This window comes from Terrapene carolina, unplaced genomic scaffold (genome assembly GCF_002925995.2).
Source record: "Terrapene carolina triunguis isolate 2854851 unplaced genomic scaffold, T_m_triunguis-2.0 Scaffold88, whole genome shotgun sequence".
Classification (NCBI taxonomy): domain Eukaryota; kingdom Metazoa; phylum Chordata; order Testudines; family Emydidae; genus Terrapene; species Terrapene triunguis.
Genome location: NW_020664439.1, coordinates 36805796 through 36816222, shown reverse-complemented (window position 1 = coordinate 36816222; position 10427 = coordinate 36805796).

Sequence of the window (10427 nt, the reverse complement as noted above, 5' to 3'; positions counted from 1 at the left end):
TTCAGCATGGGCTGATTTTAGTTAATACTGTTTAGATTTTTGTTTTATTTGCAGGGCTGTGTGGGGACTACATAGCATTTGTTTTTCTACCTGAACTAAATATTAGATTTGTTAGCTGTAAGATTAGAACTGTTTTTCAAAAGTTAAAGTTTTGTTAAGAATAGGCAATATAGCCGGATCTTCAGGTAGCGTACAACAGTCAGCACCACTCCAGTGACTTTAGTGGAGCTACACCAATTTATACCAGCTACAGATCTAGCCCAGGTTCAGTGGAAAAACCATATATTTCTGAAAGAAAGAGGGAGTGAAAGGCAAGTGGGGCAAGGAAGTTGTATGGACCAAATTCTCTGCAGATGTAAATCAAAGCACATAGAATTAAGCCAGTAGAGAATTTGGCCCTATATTTTTGATATAATAAGGTTGCCTTGGGAGTCATAAAATGATGAAGGTCAGCAAACGGCCTTACTTACTTTGTCCATGGCCTACAGGAAAAACAGGTGTACCATTCACCCTACTACCTTCTTTGTGGCCAACAGGAAATGAACGTGCATCAGTCGCCTCACTTGCCTTGTCTGTATAAATCAGAAAAGTAGGCATGCCAATCATTCTATTTACCTTACCTATGAACAGCAAGAAGAGAATTTACAGCAATCACTTTGCTTTGACTCGTTAGAAGAAAGAAGCACATGCAGGTTGATATTCACAACCATTATTCCAGTCTGTTTGCGCTGTTTCTATGTGGAGGAAAATATGTTAATTTCAATGGTAACCATTCTGTGAATTGCTCCACTGCTTACTGGAAAAGCTTGCTTTGCAGTGCAGTCATGTCTCATGTACATTATATATTTTTTTCAACTAGTCCTTTGAAGCATTATCTCAGAATTCTCCGACTGCACACAACAGAGTTTTTAGCTTTATTTGGTGGCTTCCTAATCTTGAATACAGTATGAATTTGCACTAGTTTCACACTGGTCCCCACTAACTTTGATTGAACTGCTCCTGATTTACAGTGGTGTAGATACTTCGGGGCTATCTAGCTAAGCAAGGGCCAGATTTTGCTGCCCTTACTTATATTACATAATACTTTAGGTCCCAGTCTTGTAATGGGAGTACTCTTAGTGCACAAAGTTAAGCCTGAGTGTAGGTGTTTGCAGGATCAAGGCCTTACTTTGCAAGTTGTTCCATTGGTTTTCAATTGAATTGTTTGTGGAGTATGGGCTTGACCCTGCTCCCATTCAGATCAGTGCAAAAACCTTAATGGGGCAGGACCAACCCCTTAGATATTATTCAATGAGAGGAAGGCCAGCACAATCTGATCCAATCCGATTAGGATATACACTGTTTATTTTTCACAAAACTGACTAATTTTCAAACTATATAGTTCAGTTTTTAGCTTAATAAATTTTCAAAAGAAAATAATTTGCAGAGAACTTTTATCTAAATTTTCTTCCCAATTCTAATTTTTGATTCAGCTAACACAGTGCTCCTACTTAACACGGGAGTACTACAAGACTGCATTAAAGAGCTCCCTCCAGATCTAGATTCTGTTCCTGATCCTTCAAAATCTTATATATGTGCTTCACTTTACAAACTGAGTAGTCCCATAGACTTCATTTCCTGGATCAGGCTCATATTATTTAACTCCTCAGCAACATACTCAACTACAAGCAATTAAATATAATAATGGATTTTTTTTTAAAGTCCAGTTATTTTAGGCGCTTATTTTTAAAAAAAATTCTTAACTGAGAGAGAATTTCAGATATATTATTTGCAGCCTAAAAGTGGAAACCATACGTATGTTTAAGAAAAAGTCTATATGACATAAAGTTCTCAGGGAGACACAGATGGAAAAGGATTTGGAAGAAGCCGTAGGGGCTGTGCACAAATTCATAGCTGACAGTAACTTAAGACAGATACTACTATCTACTACACACAGATGTTTTTCATCATTTTGTCTCTGCAACTTGATATATAATAATGGGCCCAATTTTATTTAGGAAGTGCTCCCAGGCATTTCCAACCTTTTTTCTCTCCATATGTACACATTTTTATGTTGCTCCATTCTGGGAGAATATATGTAGCACAACAGGGAGCAGACTGAATAATCATATTTTATTTCCCAGCAATCCAAAGACACGCTTAGCCTGGTGAAAAACTAACAAGCAAAATCTGACAAGGACTCATTTGAAGACAAATAGAGGTATCTACCATTTCTGTTTGTGGATTCATTCTCTCATTCCCCCAGCCTCATTACCCTCTTGACTTTCAACGGTAAATGTAGCAAATAGTTCTTTGTGTTAATTGTGCGTGTGCAGCTGCAAGAACACTAACGTTTTTATAAACAAGTGTAATTTTTGTACATACTTTTTATATAAAATGTTTTTAGTAAATACTTATTTTGTCTTTTAATTATTACGCTTGTTCTTTTAAGGCTGCCGTAACAACATCTCACTTACTCTGATATCTTGACAGTGAGAGGTGTACGGGCCTGATCCAATTCTCAGTGAAGTCAGAGAGAGAGTTTCTCTGTTGACTTCAGTGCAAGGCCCATAATGCATGTAATTTTGCAATACCGTGACATAAGGAAGTTGCTTCCTGATCCCAACTGGTAACCGGTTTCTGCCCTGAAGCACTGGATTGAAGAAAATTGAAAATCCTTGTATACCCAGAGACTGCTCGGTATTGAGAGCCTTTCTGGAATGTCTCATTACCTTCCTGAAATAGGCTCATAATTTTAGCCGTAGTTATTGTAAACAGAGAATCTCTTCTTAGTCATATAAACATCTAACCCTTTCTATTAAAAAACTGCAGCAGGGGACCCACTGAACTCATAGGACAGATTGTCTCTGGTCCTTGCACAGCATGTTGAGAGGGAGAAGGCAGACAGGAGCTCTTCAAAAGGGCAATGACAATTGTAACCCCAAATTAAAGGGGAGCACAGAGGACTGCTCAGCCCATGTGCCCCATGAGCAGACATTGCCCTAAATGGTGAAATGGTGTGGAGGAGACTGGACTACTTCCCTCCTACCCCCACAACGTAGAATAGCGCATATGGGGAACAAAATGTGCATTTGTACTCTGCGCGGGGAAGTCTGAGTAAGGATGGTACCTCCTGGAGATGCCATCCCACAACAGAGTTTCCCCTAGGCAGCTAAGGTCCACACCAGCCCTACCAGGGCAGTGCCTACATAGTACAACATTTTTATTGCACTGGGTCCTAGAGACCTATGTGCCAGGCACTGTACAAACAACAAAGAGCTGGTCCCTGCCCCAATGAGTTTACAATCTAAGTAAATTCACCACAATGTTTGTTTTATTCCCTGCTCGAGTAAAGGACACACCTCAAACTGGTAATAAGCAAGGTCATAATCCTGCAAGTTGATCCATGTGCCTGGAGCTCAGCACCCAGGCAGACCCCCATTAAAGCAAAAAGCAGGAATCTGCCAGAATGGCTCATCTTGTAGCATTGGTGCCCAAAATGGTAATAACACCCACAGAACATGCCTTCAAAATACTTTATTTTATGTGTGTTGCCTTTTATTTAATTAAGGGTTCCTTCTCTTGATATTGTTATGGGAAAGGATACATAGGATCAGCTAATTGACCCTCACTATATACTTCACTTGACCTTCACCATATTAAATTACATTATTATTTATATTGCTGTAGCATCCAGAAGTCCCAAACGGACCCCACTGTGCTAGGTGCTGTACAAACATGTAAAAAAGCATAGTCCCCACCCAGAAGTTTTAAATCTCATGCGTGCTTTTAGATTTAAACCAATCTCTAAATATTAGGGATGAAGAGGAGACCTAATGTGAGGAGCAGATTATTCCACATTGCTTTCAGGTGAGATTTTTGCATCTTCCTCTAAAATATCTGATACCTGCCACTCTCAGAGAGAGGATACTGTGCTGGTGGGGCCATGGTTCTAATCCAGTATGGCAATTCCTATACTCCAGAAGAGCATACAGCTGAAGAGGTTATTGTCTAATTTGTCCTAGTCTTTCAAATCTGTAATATAGAAGCCTCTTTCATTGCCCTTCTCTAGAACTTTTCTGCTTCTCTTCTGCTGTTCTGAAGATGAAATCACCAAAATTGAATGCCATATTCAGGGTTAAAAATGTACCATTAGTTTACATAGTAGCACTGTAAATTATCTATTTTGATCACTCTCTCCTGATTAACAGTCTAATACCTCCGTTGATTACTGCTGCACAGTGAACTCAACTGTCTAAACCAGTGGTTCTTAACTTATTTATGCGGCCCACAATGGGCAGAGGCCAGGTGGCAGGGCAGCGGCAGCCCAGACCCTGACCCTGGAGGCCTACTGCCCGCCCCGGACCTCTGACCTCGCAGGTCCAGTCAGGAGCCCTGGAGCTCGGCCTCACGGAGCCAGCCGGCTGCCTGCCCCCAACTCCTGCCACGCGGCTGTCCCGGACTTCTGCTGTGTGGGGCTGGGCAGCAGCCCTGGATCCCCAACCCCTCGGGGCTAGCTGGCAGCCTCGACCCCGGACCCTGCCACACGGGACAGGCCCACAACCCCGACCCCACCACGCTGGGCGGCAGGCAGCCTGGACCCCACCATGTGGGCCAGCCTTTAGCAGCAGCTGTGTGCTAATTGGGCACCAGGCTGGCCGCGGGTTGAGAACTGCTGGTTCTATACCAATTCCAAGATTCGTTTCCTGAGTGATTTCTAATTCAGAATCTCTCCGGGTATTTCTTTCCATTAATCTCTTCTCAAATTCATATGGACAACTTGAAATTTTATCAGGAACATGACAGTAATGTTGTCTTATTGGTTATGGTCAGTGCATTGATTCCTGGTATTAGGGCTGTAAATTACAGTGTGCATCTGCTTTTTATGCAGCGTCTCATTTTTATAGGCTGTTCCTATCACATTTAGCATAATTTATATTCCTTCTCTATGATGCACATATCCCCGTTCCACTGGGCAGGGGAGTCCTAAAACGTATGATATATATAGCACCAACAGCCTTAGCAACTGTTAGGGAACCATCATTTTTCACATTCTTACATGTGGATGTAGTCACTAATGATTTTATCAGACCAGAGTCCACGTCACCTATTTCTCTCAAATGTACTTTTGGTTTTGTCTGGTTAGAACTCTTTCAGATCACATTGTTCTCTTTTTTCTATTAAACCATCTGTCCTTATTCCCTATAATCACAGGGTGATGACAAAGCAGATTAACTGCAGATTTCCATTTCTGGTGAACTCAGTCAGCAAGCTACTGCTCTCTATCCAATATGAGAAACAGACGTACCAACAAGTAAGTATGGCTGGGCATAGTTTATTTTCCAATCTGAGCCTTTCGGCACTAACGCAATACAAATAAAATTTAATAATAAAATACACAAAGTCAGGTGAAGACCTCTAGCCCTTATCAGTGCCACCTTCAATGTTGCAAAGTTTGTTATCTTGTGGCTGTGCATCCTAACAATAGTCACAACTTTCTATCTGGGACGCCAAGGGAAGAAAATATTATTGGGTCAAATCATGAAGCCCTTACTCTGGCAAAACTCTCATTGACTTCCGTAAGAAATACAATAAAATCTTCCATTACTCTTCTACGCCGTAAGTCATTTAATATAATCTCTAGATTTTTATTTAACTGAGAGTAAAAATCAATGTTGATAAATTGGAGAGGGTTCAGAGAAGAGCCACAAAAATTATTAAAAGATTAGAAAACATGCCTTATAGTGATAGACTCAAAGAACACAGTCTATTTAGCTTAAAGGGGTGAATTGATTACTGTCTATAAGTATCTACATGGAGAAAAACTATTTAATAATGGTCTCTTTAGCAGAGAAAGGTCCACGATCCAATGGCTGGAAGTTGAAGCTAACCAAATTCAGACTGGGAATAAGGCATGAATTTTTAACAGTGTAATAGACCACTGGAACAGTTTACCAAGCATCATGGTGGATTCTCCATCGTGGACAATTTTTAAATAAAGATAGGATTTATTTTTTTTAAATGATGTGCTCTAGGAATTATTTTGGGGAAGTTCTATGGCCTGTGTTATATAGGCAGTCAGACTAGATAATTGCAGTGCTCCCTTACGGCCTTGGAATTGATGAATCTATGCAGTACAGCGCTGACCAAAGAACCACAGCCTCCCTCTCCAGCTTAGTGAGTAGGAAGATAAGTGATGGAAGCATTAGTATGACATGGCCTATTAGCGTAATGGATTAAAGCACTGCAAAGAGGTAAAGTTAAATTAACGGTGCTACAGTAGAGCATCACTGCCTAAATAACACCATTTCTAAGTCTCTTTGCCGATGTTTACCTCCATGTAAACAACTGTGGAGTGACTCAAGGATATTCTGTTTTTTTCGTCATTATGTTAAAGTACAAAGATTTTGTTTGTTGTTAGTTATGAAATGGTTTATTAGTACTTTAAAAGCATATGTCAGATTCTACCTGATTGTCCTTAAAAGAGCCCTTCCACTTGATAAAATATATAATACAAGTCAAAACATATTCTGCCCTTTGATATAATCAAATATCTGCCTTTTGCTTTTCTGTGAATTGTTGTAGATATGTCATTTTTCAAAAGGAGATTTCTCCCTTCCAGTCTGTTTTTCCACTTTCTTCATCTTCCTTCAATAAAGCCACAATCATGCCATGTTCAGAACTTTCAGCGATTCCAGTAACAACAAACTGTGATGTAAGAAGCAGAAATTAATACTTTAGTGGATGAAAAGAAAATGGAGAAAACATCAGGGAGAAATAAATGGAAACTCTCTTGCAACCTTAACTCTAGTGCTTGCACAAAAGTAGCACAGATATTTTGAGAGTAAACATATTGTATGTAAATGTACATTGCTGTAGTTTTTTTAAATGTTGTATCTCGTACATCCAGTTAATGGATGGAACAGTGAAAAAACAGTGCTTGAAATAAACAAAAATTAACAGTGATGAATTAACGTTTTCCCTTTCCTTGCACTAAAAATGTTGCTCCCTGCTGCTGCAGATAAAAGCAAGTAAATAAATATTTGGGATCTAAATCAGCTTCCATCAAAGTCAATGGCAAAGCTCTTTGCCACTGCCCTTCATAATTCCCAAAGTATATGCATGAATGCACGAGTCAACAGAGTTGTACCTGTTTACACCAAGCCTGAATTTGGCCCACAATCGCCAAGTGCTCAGAAGATAGCAAGGAGGTCACAGCAAACACATGACCAAACCAAACAGAAACAAAAATTGTTATAAAAAATCATCTGTGCATCCTCTTTTCTCAGTCTCATATTACTGCTGCCCTGGATCTAGTCCTGACTAGGTAAAGCAATTTGAAAACCCCTTGAGTCATGATATTGTTTAAGCAACAAAGGCTGGAATGCTGTTAAATCCAATGAAATTTGGTATTTATGACCCAGTCATGCCATTATTCTACATACTGCACTTCCACCAAAAATCAGTAAGAGTTCTGTGGAATGATTTCAGGATCAGGCCCATATTCAAGATCCACCTATATAGATGCATCAAAGAGGGGCTACTGCCTGGGCACCCTCTTGTGGCCTCAGAGCAGCCTTGCCCCCCTCGCAAACCCATTTATCCATTCTCATCCCTTCTCAGGTTCTGCTTTATGATATTAACAAACATTCAAAATAAAGTTTTCAAGTCCATTCATTCTCCCAGGCCTTTCTTACCTGTTGTATCACTTCTCAAGTTTCTGTACTGGAGTCTACTCAGTCCTAGCAGCCTCTGTATTCCCCACCCCTGCCTGGTCTCTCTGAGAACTCTGCAAAGCCAGCAGTCCAGTTTCTTTCTGCTGCTCTTATGATTCCTGCTCAGGTGTGCCTCCTTAGTAATCAGGATTGGCTGGGCCCAGGCCTCTAGCTCTTAAGATGCAAACCACCCTGGTACAAAGTGGCATAGACTTGTATGCAATAAGTCCCTAAAACACAGAGAATTTCCCTGAGCTGTGTAGCATGTCATAAGGTGCTGTATAACATCTGAAAAAAATACAGATTTTTATCTATTCTATTGAATTATAATTGTATGCAAGATTTTCAAAAATCAGGTATGTGCCCATCTTTCATTCCCTTTGTGCCTAAAAGAAAAGGGGATGATTTAACTATATTTTTAACTATATTTATACATACGCTATTACATACAAATGAACAAAGCTAAAAGAGCAGTATTTGGGTTTCAGAGTCAAGCACTCAACAATTAGGACATACCAATTCGCAGTTGCCTCCACAATTGTAATTCTGCCCCCTTTGTAGCTCCATCTTGTGCACTGAAAGAGGCTGGAGTCCTGTGGAAATAATAGCATGTGATTATGTATTTAAAGACTCTTATCATATATACAAGAGGGCTGAATTAAGGTTGCACAGGCAATCATAAATGTGACATTTCCTAACTTTTGAGTGCTTGACTTTGCAAACTAAATGTTTTTAACATAGTTGTTTTTGTTTTGTGTGTCTGTGTACACGTGTTTGAGTGTGTGTGGGGGCTTCTTTAGCCTTCCTTCCCCTGCCTCCACCACTGGGACTTGGGGAGTTCCAATCCTACGTAGTGCCCGTGGGAACAGGAGGAATATGTGCGGGGGGCTAAGTACCCAATGAGGTGGGGGTTGAGATATGTGTTTGGGGTGGGAGCCTGGCCTATTTCCTTCCCCATGTGGTGCACCCAAGGGTGACATAGGTTACTAGGGCCACATGATATGTCAGGGGAGTGGGGAATTCAGCACACATTCATCCCGCCACCTGCCATACACACAACTGCTGTGACAGCTCCCACCTATTTCCAGTACAGTGTCTGTCTGATGCTGAGGTTTTGACAGCAGCATGTGCCCAGCTTTAGAATGTTCATGTGTTCGATTATTATTTAGGCAAGCTGTCACAATTATCCTGAGGAACAAAAGTAAGAGATCGGACATGGTGATTTTTGGCAGTTTCTACCTCAGCAAAAGCTGAACAGAATTTCATGAGACAAAGAAAAGGCACATTAGTAGCTGAGGGCATTCTTCCTGCCAAGCATCAAAGGTCTGCTAAAAACAACGAAGGTGCAAGAACTTCTCAAAGAAAATGTTGCAAGAATTCTTTGTATTCATGTAATGTGTTAAGCAACCTAAATGTAGGGATCACTACCAGTTCCCCTATTATATAGAGCTATATGATTTAAATTAGATTGGACACACAACAATAATATGAACAGTAGGGAACAATCCTGCATTAGCAGTATGTAGACTGGATGATCTACTATATCTTCTCCATCACTAATGTCTATGATATAGAGCGCTTCAATCTACCTAAGGGATAACAAGAACTGATGGCAGGAAGTAGAAGCTAGACAAATTTATACTAGAAATAAGGCATAAATTTTTAACAGGGAAGGAATTAATCATTGGAACAATTTACCAAGCGTTGTGGCAGATTCCCTATCACTGGAAATTTTAAAAACAAGCTTGAATGTTTTTCTAAAAGATATGTTCTAGTTTTACCACAGCTATTGGATCTGAAGCAGGAATCAATACAGGAAAGTTATATGGGCTGTGTTATGCAGGAGGTCAGACTAGACTAGACAATTACAATGGTCCCTTCTGGCCTTAAAATCAATGAATCTATGATGCTTAATAGGGTTGTCAGGTGTCCGGTTTTCAAGTGGAACACCTGGTCGAAAAGGGACCAGGCCGGCGGTGCTGACCAGGCCATTAAAAGTCCAGTTGGCAGTGAAGCGGGGCTGGCAGACTCCCTACCTGGTTCTGGGTGGTTTCCAGGAAGCGGATGGCATGCCCAGCTCCTAGGTGAAGGGGCAGTCATGGGGGCTCCACGCGCTGCCCCGATCACTCAGGGTTGCCCTGAGTGCTGGCTCCACAGCTCCCATTGGCTGGGAATCACAGCCAATGGGAGCTGCAGGAGCAGCGCCTGAAGATGGGGGCAGCATGTGGAGCCACCTGGCAGCCCCTCGGCCTAGGAGTCAGAAGGATATGTCACCACTTCCCAGGAGCTGCCTGAGGTCGGTGCCACCCAGAGCCCGCACCCCAAACCCCCTCCCATGCCCCACCCCCCTGCCCCAGCTCGGAACCCCCTCCCACACTCCAAACCCCTTAGCTAAGCCCCACCCCAGAGCCTGCACCTCCAGCTGGAGCCCTCACCCCCTTCCTGCACCCAACCCACTGCCCCAGCCTGGAGCCTCCACCCACACCCTGAACTCCTCCTTTCTGGCCTCACCCTGAAACCCACACCCCCAGCCCAGAGTACGTACCTCCTCCCACACCCCAATCCCCTGCCCCAGCCCTAAGCCCCCTCCCACACTCCAAACCCCTCATCCGCAGCCTGGAGGCCCCTCCTACACCCCAAACCCTTCATCTCCAGCCCCACCCCAGAACCCGTACCTCCAGCTGAAGCCCTCACCCCCCCCCCCCCCCCCCCCCCCCCCCCCCCCCCCCCCCC